Genomic DNA, 12,641 nt, shown 5'->3' on the forward strand with positions numbered 1-12,641 from the left:
CACAATAACAAGTGTACAATCTAATGTCTCCATAAGATGAATACATACAGAAAATATGCCATATGTTTATATTTATATATACATACATAATGGAATATTAACCAGGTGTGAAGAATTAATTTTGATCATTTGTATTATGGTTGCAACCAGAGAAACTCAATTGGAGCAAAGTAAGACATACACAGAAGGAAAAAGCATGTACACCTTTGTGTGGCAGTGAAAATTTAAAGAATGAAAGGAACAAAAATCAAAAAATGAAAGAAAGGCTTGTTCTATTGCGCTTCATGCAACCACAGTGCTCTGTCCAACTTTGTTATAAATCATTGTCAGACGAATTGTTGACACACTACTTTAGAATTTAATATGTAATTTTTATAATTTTGTTTATTCAAAAGAAACAACTCAAGGGAAAAAAAAAACAAAACAAACTACAGAGCATGCAAATTTTAAGAAAACTAAATGATTATAAAATCAATACTATCAATAGCTTGTGGTTTGAAATGATCAAAGTGAAGCTTTTTGTCATCCAAACAAAATGAGATAAACTCAAAATACTGGCTGAGAATCAAGATGCTCTAACCGATACTAGAAATGACAAGCCTCATGACAATGTATTCTGAAATATGATACCAACTTGGAAAAACTTCTGAAAAGTGGATAAAATTTGGATATACTCAAGTACTTCCAAACAGACAATACAGAAAGAAAACTATAGAGCAATACCCCTGATTAAACAGCGTATAACAACTCTCAAGGAAATAATAGCAAACCAAATCTAGTACAAGGAAAAAATCACATCGCAATCAAGTGATAGTCATCCCAGGGGTGCAAGGATGGCTCAATCTTCACACACCAATGCATTTAAAATGGAGTCAACAGAATGAGGAACAAAGTCTGATCATTTTAGCAGGTATATAGGAAAGCCTTTACTAGGATTTAGCATCCTTTCAAGATAAAAATGTGGCACACTTTAGGTCCCAGAAGGTCATAACTCAAGAGTGCAAAGGCTGTATATGACATATCTGTAGTCTAAATCATACTGGATGCCAAAGTGCTGACAGAATTTCTACATAGATCTGCAGCAGGATGAGGGTGTCCACTTTCACCAACCCAAGTCAATATAGTGTTTCAAATCATAACAAGAGCAATTGAGGGGGAAAAAGAAAAGACCTCAAATCTGGAAAGGAAGGAGTCAAAATAGCCATGTTGGCACACAATTTTTTTTTACATGAAAAAGCCCACACTCAACCAAAAAGTCATTAAAATCGATAAACCAATGCCTCAATATACAAATTCAGTCTACAAAGAACAGTTGTTCTTTCATACACCTGTAGTGGTCTTACAGAAAGGGAAATTAAATCACATCCATGATAGCTGAAAAAGGTAGAGTATGTAATAGTAAAGTTCAGCAAAGAAGTGAAGAGTACTGTGAAATTACGAAACACTGGTGAAGTCAAGACAATTTCAAGAATTTTCCATGTTCATGGATGGGTAGAACTAATATTGTCAATCCAATAAATATCACCTGAAGCCAATTACAGATTCAATGCAGTATTTTCCAAATTAATGACATGCATTCCAGAATTAGAAAACACAGTCCTTATATTCATATGGATCCAGGAAAGACTTAGTCTAGACAAAGTGATCCTGAGTAAAGGAAGTACTGCAAGCACACAGAAATGCATATTTACATTTAAAGAAAAAATTGGAGGGATCACATTTCCTGACATCAAAGCACAATGAGTGAAGGATAAATATAACAAGTTGTTCCTAGTGTAAAAATAGACAATAGAACATTGGAACCAAATAGAGGATCCAGAAAATCATATCATACAGATATTTTGACAAACCAAGAAGACACTTTGGAGAAAGGAGAATCTTTCCTAGACACAATTCTGTAAAACTGGATATACACAGGAAGAAGAGCAATCTCTCACGATACATAAAATTCATTCAAGTTTCACCAAAGATTCTATAGAAAAATCTGAAATGATGGAATTACAAGAACAAATCATAGGGAAAATACTGCAAGACAACAATGTCAACCAGGATTTCCTTTTGTATAAGATCACAAGAGTGCAGGCAACCATTGTAAAACTCAGTGATTTACGTCAAACTCAGTAGCTTCTACACAGCAAACTAAATCAACAGAGTGAAATGACATCCAACAAAGTTGGCAAAAAGTTATTTCAATCTGTTTATTCCAAAAGATTAACACAGACCAAATATCAGGAACTTAAAGTCAAAGAAAATACTCAAGCCCGGTAAGAAAGGGGCAAATACCTTAATAGAAAGTTCTCAATGGAAAAAAAGACTGTCAAGTATAGCCATACAGAAAATGCAAATCAAAACCACAATGAGCTATCACCTCATTGCTTTTCAAATGGCTATCATCCAGAAGACAAAGTTACAAATGTTGGCTAGACTGTGAAGAAGGGGAACCCCATATTCACTGTTGGCATCAATGTAAATTGATGGAGCACCTATGAAAAACGTTTCTTAGAAATGAAGAAATAGACCTTTGGTATGAACCTAGAATCTCACACCTGGGTGTATGCTCATAAGATATAAACACATTGTACCACAGAGAGACCTGCAACACAATGGCTCTTGTGAATAGTGCTTCTCTAAACAAACTATGGAATCTACCAATGTGTCCAGCAAATGAATACAAAATAAAATGTACTGTATACAATATGTACAGATGTATATGTATTTAAAATGGGATATTCTGGTATAAAGAATTAATATTGATTATTTACATCACAACCAGAAAACTCATGTGGAGTAAAATAAGACATACAAAGACAAAGCATGTATAACTTAAGTATGGGAACAGAAATGAAAAGAAACATGAAACAAATGAAAGACATGCCTGTCCTGTGACTCTTCCAAGCAAATGTCGTGCTTTGTCCAACTTTGTTATTAATCGTTGTCAAACTAATTGTTAAGCATGACACGTTACTATAGAATTTCTGATGTGATTTACAACATTCTTTAAATATGCAAAAAACTCAAGTGAAAAATCAAAACCGAGCATGCAAGTCATAATAAAGATGAGAGGGGAAACAAAACTAAATGATTTTATAATCAACACAACCAACAACTTGTGCTTTGAAAGAAAAAGAAAATAGATGAGACTTTTTATCATACCAATAAATTAATAAGAGAAACTCAAATGAAACACTGGTTGAGAAATAAGATACTCTAACGGATGCCACAGAAATGGCAAGTGTTGCGGCTGGTGCTATAGTATAGTGGGTAAAGTTGCCACCTGCAGTGCCATCATCCCATATAAATGCTGGCTCATGCATTGGCAGCTCCACTTCTGATCCAGCTCTCTGTTATGGCCTAGGAAAGCAGAAGATGGCCCAAATGCTTGGACACTTGCACCCACATGGGAGACACAGGAGAAGCCCCTGGCCTCTGGCTTTGGATCAGCCTAGCTACAGCAGCCATTTGAGGAGTGGACCAGCAGATGGACGATTTCTCTCCGACTCTCTGTAACTCTGCCTTTCAAATATATTTTTTTTAAAAAATGGCAAGCATTATGAGAATGTGTACTGAAAAATGATATGCTACCAACTTGGAAAAATCTCTAAGAAATGGATACATTCTTGGATACACACAAATTACCACCATGCAACCAAGACAATACAGAGAAATCTAAGCAACTCCAGAAAAATGATTTTGAAGCAGTAATTAAAAGTCTCCCATAAAGAAAAGTCTAGGACCTGATGGATTTACAAGTGAATCCTACAAAGCATTCAAAGAAGAAATAAAAAATTATGAAACCCAGTCAATAGATTTTATTGAAGAAAGCATTACTGCGACACCACAAGCCAACAGAAAGTTGACACAAAATAGAAACCTAAGAGCAATACCCTGGATTAAACTACATACAAAATGCTATCAAGACAATAATAGCAAACCAAATACAGCACTACATAAAAAAATTCCACATCATAATCTGGTGGTAGTCACCCCAGGGATGCAAGGATGGCTCAACAGTCACCCACCAATGCACTCAAAAATGGCATCAACAGATGAGGACAGAAATCATGCAATTATCTTAGTAGATGCTGACAAAAGCCATTCCTAAGATTCAACATCCTTTCATGATATAAAAAAGCTGCATACTTCAGGTACAGAAACATTATAAATTAAAAGTGCAAAGGCTATGTATGACAAACATCCATAGTCAAAATCATACTGAATGGATGTGGAAAAGGTGAAATCATTTCCACAAAGATCAACCACAAGACAAGAATGTCCACTTTCAATGTTACTTAATATAGTTGCAAATCACAGCAAGGGCTACTAGGGAGGAGAAAGAAATAAAGCCCATTAAAACTGGAAAGGAGAAAGTCAAATAGCCATGCTCACACACAGTATGACTTTACACATGAAAAATCCTACACACAACCAAAATCTGGCTTCGAGACCTGTGGGGCACAGTGTATCTGCCAAACTAGAGGAGAAAAAAAGCAAGAACATAACTCTCTTCATGACCACCCTGCATCAGGCTGCCATTTTGGACATATGTAACAGCTGCACTAGCTCATGCCTGTGTGCCCAGCAATCAACCAAGAAGAGACTCCCATGTCTGGCTAGGAGAACTGACAGGGAGGCTGGGTACTCATGACTGTGAGGCTTGTGTTCCAGGACTGGGAAAACACTGTGAATGCTTGGGAAGATGCAGGGTCTGTTGGGACTTGGGGCAGTCAAGGTAGGTGGCGTCACACACTAGAGGCTTCCTGATTCCCTGGTGAGGGTCATTGCAGCAGGATCCATTATTATACCCAGACTTGTACAAATCCTTTGTGTGGTTATTGTGGCAGCACAAATGAATACTGTACTCCCTGGGGCTAGCACCCAGGCACTGGTCTCCTTGGAGGAGAGGATGTGAGCAAGAGACTATGCCAACCAAGCAGAAAAAACCTGCTCTCTAATTAAAAAAAATTGCATGCCTGATGTAGGAGTCAACTTGAACACTCCATTCACCTTGGATTACTGAACAGAGCTCACTGGCCCCATCCACCACACACCTCAGGGGATTCATTGGAAAAGCAGACATTCCACTAAGCCACAGAGGCATAGTACAAAGATAAAAACCATCACAGGGAGAAAACAAAATATAAAAGAAACCAAATATCTCTACAAATGCCAAAAAATAAGCCCAGCAATTCAAGAAACTAGAATAAGGAAGAAAACATGATGCCTACAAAAGAACACAACATTTCAATACTAAAATATGAAAATGAAGATATGCTGAAAGTGGAATTCAAATAATTGATTGTAGGATTATTTAGAAGTAATCAGAAGCAAATCCATGAACTAATGAAATCTGTACATGCCATGAAGGGAAATTTATTTCATGAAATTGAGATCTTAAAGTGAAATCTAAATGAAATCTTGGAAGTGAGGAATTCAAGAGAATAAAGAATGCAATGGAAAGCCTTAACAGATTTGATGAAACAGAAGAAATCATATCTGAGTTAGATGTCAAATCTCTGGAAACATTATAGTCAGACCAAAAACAGGAAGAAAAATAAAAAATGTGGAGCCGGCACTGTGGTGAAGCAGGTAAAGCTGCTGCCTGCAGTGCCAGCATCCCATATGGGCACTGGTTCAAGACCTCGCTGCTCCACTTCTGATCCAGCTCTCTGCTATGGCCTGGGAAAGCAGTAGAAGATGGTCTAAGTCCTTGGGTCCCTGCACCCGCATGGGAAGACCTGGCGGAAGCTCCTGGCTTCGGATTGGTGCAGCTCTAGCTGTTGCGGCCTTTTGAAGAGTGAACCAGCAAATGGAAGACCTCTCTCTCTCTCTCTCTCTGCCTCTCCATTTCTCTATAACTCTTTCAAATGAATGAATGAATCTTAAAAAAAAAAAAATTAACGCTGGTGTTGGAGATCTTTGGGATATTATCAAACAATGCAGAATTCGAGTCTTAGGAGTTCCTGAAGGTGTGGAAAGAGAATGAATTAGAAGGCCTTCTTAGTGAATTATAGAAAACTTTCCTAATTTTGAGAAAGGAATGTCCAAGTACAAAAATATAGAACTCCTAATAGACATGACCATAAAAGATCTTCACCACAACACATTGTAGTCAAGCTTTCCACTGTAAAACAAAAGATACTAAAATGTACATGAGAAAATTGCCAGATTACTTTCCAAAGATCTCCAATTAGATTCACAGTTGATTTCTCATTAGAAACCCTACAAGTTGGAGAGGATGGTGAGAAATATTCCAAGTCTTAAGAGAAAAAAAAAACTGTCAACCCAGAATACTGTATCTTGCAAAGTTCTCATTTATGAATGAAGGTGAAATGAAGACTTTCCATAACAAATAGAAATTAAAAGAATTTATCATTACTCATCCAGCCTTACAGAAGATACTTAAGGAAGTACTGAAACAGAAACACAGAAAATGCTCATCACTATGAAACAAGGTGAAGGCAGAAAATCTCCCAGTTAAAGTACAAAGGAAATCCAAAGTAAACAACAGGAATATTTTTGGAAAAATGGCAGGACCACATCTTTACTTATCAAATAGTCATCATGAATGGAAATGGCCTGAAATATTCAGTTAAAATATACAATCTGCCAGAATGGATTAAAAAATAAAACCTATATTTGCTGTCTACAAGAAACACATCTCACTCACAAAGATGCATGCAGACTGAAAGTAAAAATATAGAAAAAGATTCCATACTAATAGAAACCAAAAAAAGCTAGTGTAGCCATCCTAATATCAGACAAAATATTTTAACAGAAAATCATTTAAAAGACAAAGAGCACTATGTAACTATTAAGATATTAATTCAACAGGAAGATGGGACTAGTATAAGCATATATGTATGAAATTACAGGGCACTTGGCTATTTAAAAAAATGTTAATGGATCTAAAGGGAGACATAGACTCCAATACTATAGTAATGGTGGACTTCAGTATTCCACTTTCAACAATGGATGGATAAACCAGACAGAAAATCAGCAAGGAAACAGAGTAAATCAACACTATAGACCAAGTAGACATAACATATCTATAGAACTTTTCATCTTACAGCTGTAGAGAACACTTTCTTCTAACCAGTGCATGGAACTCTAAGATTGACCACATGCTTGGCCATGAAGCAAGTCTCAGCAAATTCAAAAAAATCATATTCATACCATACATCATGGACCACAATGGAATGAAGCTGGAAATCAGCAATTCAAGAATTTCTATAACATATGCAATCACATGGAGACTGAACAACATGTTCTTGAATAAAGAGTGGGTCATTCAAGTAATCAAAACTGAAATAAAAAATTTCTGGAAAATAATATAGACTACAATGTACCACATTAAAACTTATGGGATATAGCAAAAGCAATGTTAAGGGGAAAGTTTATAGCAATTGGTGGTTACATTAAGAAATAGGAAAAGCACCAAATAAATGAGCTATCAGTGCATCTCAAGGATCTAGAAAAAAAACAGCAAACCAAAACCAAAACTAGTAGGAGAAAAATAATTAAAATTAGAGATGAAATAAAATTGAAATGAAAAAATACAAAAGCTCAGCAAAGCAAAAGTCTGGATTTTTGAAAAAATAAAAGTGACAATCCATTGACCTAAGTAACCAAAAAAAGAGGGAGAAGACCCAAATCAATAAAATTAGAGATGAAAAAGGAAATGTAACCACTGATACCACATAAATGAATCATCAAATGACTACAAAGAACTGTATTTTAACAAGGATACCTAGAAGAAATGGATAGATACTTAGACACATATATCCATCCTAAATTGAGCCGTGAAGACAGAGAAACTACATAGACCAATAACCTATACTGAAATTGAATCAGTGAAAGACCCTCCCAACAAAGAAAAACCCACTACAGGATGGCTTCACTGCTGAATTCTACCAGACATTTAAAAAAGAACTAATTCCAATTCTTAAGCTATCTAAAACAATTGTAAGGGAGGAAATCTTTTATTCTTTCTATGAAGCCAGCATCACCTTATTTCCTAAACCTGAAGAAGATAGAACATGGAAACAGGACTACAGATCAATTTCACTTATGAACATAGATGAAAAAATCCTCAACAAAATACTAGCCAATGGAATCCAACAACAGATCATTCACCTGCACCAAGTTGGACATATCCATGGTATACACTCAGACCAAGAGGGATTTATCCCTGGTATGCAGGGATGGTTCAACATTCACAAATCAATGAATGTGATACATCACATTAACAAATTGAAGGACAAAAATCATTATTTTAATAGATGAAGAGAAATCATGTGATAAAATACAACATCCTTTCATGATGAGAACTCATAGTGGGTATAGTGGGTATAGCATAGTGGGTATAGAAGAAAAGTTCCTCAACACAATCAAGGAAATTTATGCCAAATCCCATGGCCAGCATCCTATTGAATGGGGAAAAGTTGGAAGCATTCCCACTGATATCCAGAACTAGACAATGATGCCCACATTCACCACTGCTATTCAATATAGTCCTTGAAGATTTAGCAAGGATCATTAGGCAAGAAAAATAAATCAAAGGGATACAAGTTGGGAAAGAGGAGGTCAAACAATTCCTATTAACAGATGGCATGATTCTATGTATAGGTGATCCAAAAGACTTCAATAAGGGACTATTTGAACTCAGAGTTTGGTAAAGTAAAAGGATATGAAATCAACACAAATTCAACAGTATATATACACAGAAAATGCTTGGTTAAGAAAGAACTTCCAAAGTCAATCCCTGGCCTTACATTTTGTCCAGCTCCCCCACCCTCACCGAACACCAGAATAAGTTTCTATCTTAGATAATATAAAATCAAATCTTCCCCAAAAATCAGTCCCACTCATTATATTTTAGGCAAAATCAAATGCCTTGAAACAAATTTAACCAAGTATTGTAAAAAAAAAATCTGAGAATTAAAAAAACATTAAAGAAATAGATGAAGATACAAAAACATGGAAAAATCTTCCATGTTCATGGATTGGGAGAAACAATATCCTCAAAATATCCATACTACCAAAAGCAATTTACAGACTCAAAGTGAAGCTAATCAAAACACCAAGGACATTCCTCTCAGATATAGAAAATTTCTGCTGAAATTCATGCAGTAACACAGGAGACCCCAAATAGCTAAATCAATCTTAAAAAATGGAAACAAAGCTGGAGGTATCAGAATACCAGATTTCAAGACATGCTACAGGGTGGTTATAATCAAAACAATCTGGCACTGGTACAAAAACAGATGACTAAACCAATAGAATAGAATAGATGTATGGATTGATTTCTGGAGTTTCTAAAACCAAGTTATCTTTGATAAAAGAGCTAAAATCAACCTCTGGAGCAAGGACAAGCTCTTCAAAAAATGCTGCTGGGAAAAATGGAACTCCACATGCAGAAGTATTAAGCAAGACACCTACCTTACACCACCTTGTAAAAAATTCACTCAAAATAAATCAAAGACCTAAATCTATGACCTGAAACCAGCAAATTGTAGAACATCAGGAAAACCCTGCAAGTCATTGGCATAGGCTCAGAGTTCTTGGAGAAGAGACCCAAGAAGCACAGGCAATCAAAGCAAAAATTGACAAATGGGATTGCATCTAATTGAGAAGCTTCTGTATTGTGAAATAAACACTCAGCAAAGTGAAGAGGCAACTGATTGAATGGGAGAAATTATTTGCAAACTATGCAACTGATTAATAACCAGAATATATAGAGATCAAGAAACTCTACAACAAAACAACTCATTTGAGAAGTGGGCAGAGACAAAAACAGGCATTTTTAAATAGAGGAAGTCCAAATAGCCAACACAGACATGAAAAAATGCTCAAGACCACTAGCAAATCAAAACCACAATGAAATTTCACCTCACCTCTATTAGAAAGGCTTTCATACAGAAATCAGGAAACAGAAAATGCTGGCAAGGATGTGGTGAAAAAGGTACGTTAATCCACTGTTGTTGAGAATGCAAACTGTCCAGCCACTGTGGAAAACAGTATGGAGATGCCTCAGAAATCTTTTTTTTTTTTTTTTGACCGGCAGAGTGGACAGTGAGAGAGACAGAGAGAAAGGTCTTCCTTTGCCGTTGGTTCACCCTCCAGTGGCTGCCACGGCCGGTGCGCTGCGCCCAGCGCACCACGTTGATCCAATGGCAGGAGCCAGGTACTTATCCTGGTCTCCCATGGGGTGCAGGGCCAAGCACTTGGGCCATCCTCCACTGCACTCCTGGGCCACAGCAGAGAGCTGGCCTGGAAGAGGGGCAACCGGGACAGAATCTGGCGCCCCGACCAGGACTAGAACCCGGTGTGCTGGTGCCGCAAGGTGGAGGATTAGCCTAGTGAGCCACGGCACCGGCCCTCAGAAATCTGAATATAGACCTACCATAAACCCAGCCATCCCATTCCTTGGTATTTACCCTAGGGAAATGAAATCAACATATGAAGAGTTGTCTGTACCCCCATGTTTTACAGTCAATGCACAATAGCTAGGATATGGAATCAACCCAAATCCCCATTAACTGAAAAACTAGATAAAGAAATTATGAGATGTATATACCATGGAATACTACACAGTGATAAAAAGAAAAAAAATGAAATCTGGTCATTTGCAACAAATGGATGAAATTGGAAAATATCATACTTATGAAAATAAGCCAGTCCCAAAAGGACATATTTTCTCCCTGACCTATGATAACTAATAGAACACCTAAAAGGCCATCTATAAAAGTGAAATTGACACTTCTAGAAGCAATGACTTTGAACAGCCTTGTCTCAACTGGTAAGGAACAGTTTATTTCATACTACTTGTTCAAAATTTTACTAAATAGTTAATCATATCTGCACAAAGATAATTGAAAACAGATCTTAGTATAAAATAAGAATGGGAATAGGTGAGGAGGAGGAAGAGGAGTAGGAGAGTGGGTGGGAGGTCAGATATGATGGGAAAAATCACCATGTTCCTATAGTAGTAATTATGAAATATATGAAGTTTGTAAATAAAGGTTTATAGGATAAAAGAGAAAAGAAAATCACAAGAGATATCCATTCATAATAGATGAAATTGATTATTTAAAAATAAGTTTCAGCTAAGGAATGAAAGACTTCTACATGTAGAATTTATTAATACATTTCAGACATTCCATAGGTACATAACCTCAAGAAATATTAAACTGATGAAAGGAGGACAAAATATTTGAATGATTTTCCCTGTCCATGGATGAGTAGAATCAATATTTTCAAGTCCTCAATGTTACCTAAATCATCAATGGAATCAATGTATTGTTTTTCTTAACACTAATGACATCCTTTACAGAACTAAAATCACTAAGTTTCATTGACATGGCACCAAAAAAGACCCACTTAGCCAAAGTGATCCTAAAGAAAATAGACAAATACAAACATGCATACAGATGTATATACTTACACCAACAAAACAAAACAAAACAAAAAATCCTGGAGCATCACAGTTCATGATTTCAAAGCATAATACAGGTTGAAGGTAAGTATAACAACTTGGCACTGGCATGAATACAGATACATATATCATTGGGACTGAATTGATTATTTTCTGAAATTTCTATAGTCCTGATTTTAGACCAAAATTCTAAGACATTTTGGAGAAACGAGAGTCTGTTCAATACACAGATATGTCAAAATTGAATATACATATGTAGAAGAAAGGTGAGAATGATCTCTCATGACATACAAAAATTAACTGAAGTTGCATCAAACAACTATGCAAAAGATCTGAAATTTTGAAATTGCTAGAACAAGTCATCAGGAAAACACAAGATATCAGTATCAGACAGGATTTCCTTTTGGATAAAATTGTAAAAATATAGCCAACCAATGCAAAACTTTACCCATGATTCATTTCAAACTCAGGAGCTTCTGCACAGTAAATGAAACACTCAAGAGTGAGTGACATAAAAGAGAATGGGAAAAATAATTGCAAGCAGCAAAGAAGTAGAAGTGGGTTTGGGGAGCAACTGAGACTAGACTAAGTTACTGGAATTAAGACTTATTCTATGCATCTGCTCTCCCACAACATGGTGCTGAGAGAGAGACCAAACAACTTCTACGCAGCTGCCTCCAGTTCAACCAATAAACTGCAGGAGCTGATCCTGCTCCTGATTGGAGGAGAGCAGCGTACTCGGTGTGTGGGTAGCAGAGCATGGATTGGTGGAAGAGGACTATAAAGGAGGAGAGAGACAACATGCACCAGGAACATCTGAGGGAACACCTAAGGACCATCTGAGCAGCCCCCGAGAGAGCCGGCCGGTGGTGTGCCGCTCCTCCGCGGAAGCAGGGAAAGCGGCGGGGGGTGCTGCCCCCTCCACGGAGGTGGAGGGGCCGGCAGCTAACCCGGGACAATGTCATTCCTCCACAAATGAGGGAACGGCAGCTAACCCGGGAAGGGCCAAGCAGACAAAAGAACAGTGCAGGGTTTAGTGTCGTTCTTCCACGAATGGGGGAGCGACAAGTGGGTGTAGACTTCTGCTCGTGGGGTTTAGTAACTCTGGACCCTGGGGGCAACCATTTTCCCACGTTTTGCATTGCACTTGAAGATGCTGTTTCTCATTTGTTAAATACTGGAAGAATCAAGCATTGAGTGGAATCTG

The 12,641-nt window shown here is 37.0% G+C and overlaps 1 protein-coding gene across 6 annotated transcripts in view; it reads left to right on the forward strand.

The window, feature by feature from the left end:
* Positions 1 to 12,641, forward strand: part of LOC149127695 (uncharacterized) — a 165,790-nt gene that overhangs the window by 63,381 nt on the left and 89,768 nt on the right. Inside the window, exon 3 of one of the 6 annotated variants that reach the window (XR_016229789.1) lies at positions 3,356 to 3,507. The exons of the other annotated variants lie outside the window; for them this stretch is intronic. The gene's annotated coding sequence lies outside the window, so the exon portion shown is untranslated. Of the gene's footprint in view, positions 1 to 3,355; positions 3,508 to 12,641 lie in introns of those variants that run through there. 6 annotated transcript variants of the gene reach the window in all.

This window comes from Oryctolagus cuniculus, chromosome 2, assembly GCF_051225735.1.
Source record: "Oryctolagus cuniculus isolate XC-2025 breed Fujian yellow rabbit chromosome 2, ASM5122573v1, whole genome shotgun sequence".
NCBI classification, from domain to species: Eukaryota; Metazoa; Chordata; class Mammalia; order Lagomorpha; family Leporidae; genus Oryctolagus; species Oryctolagus cuniculus.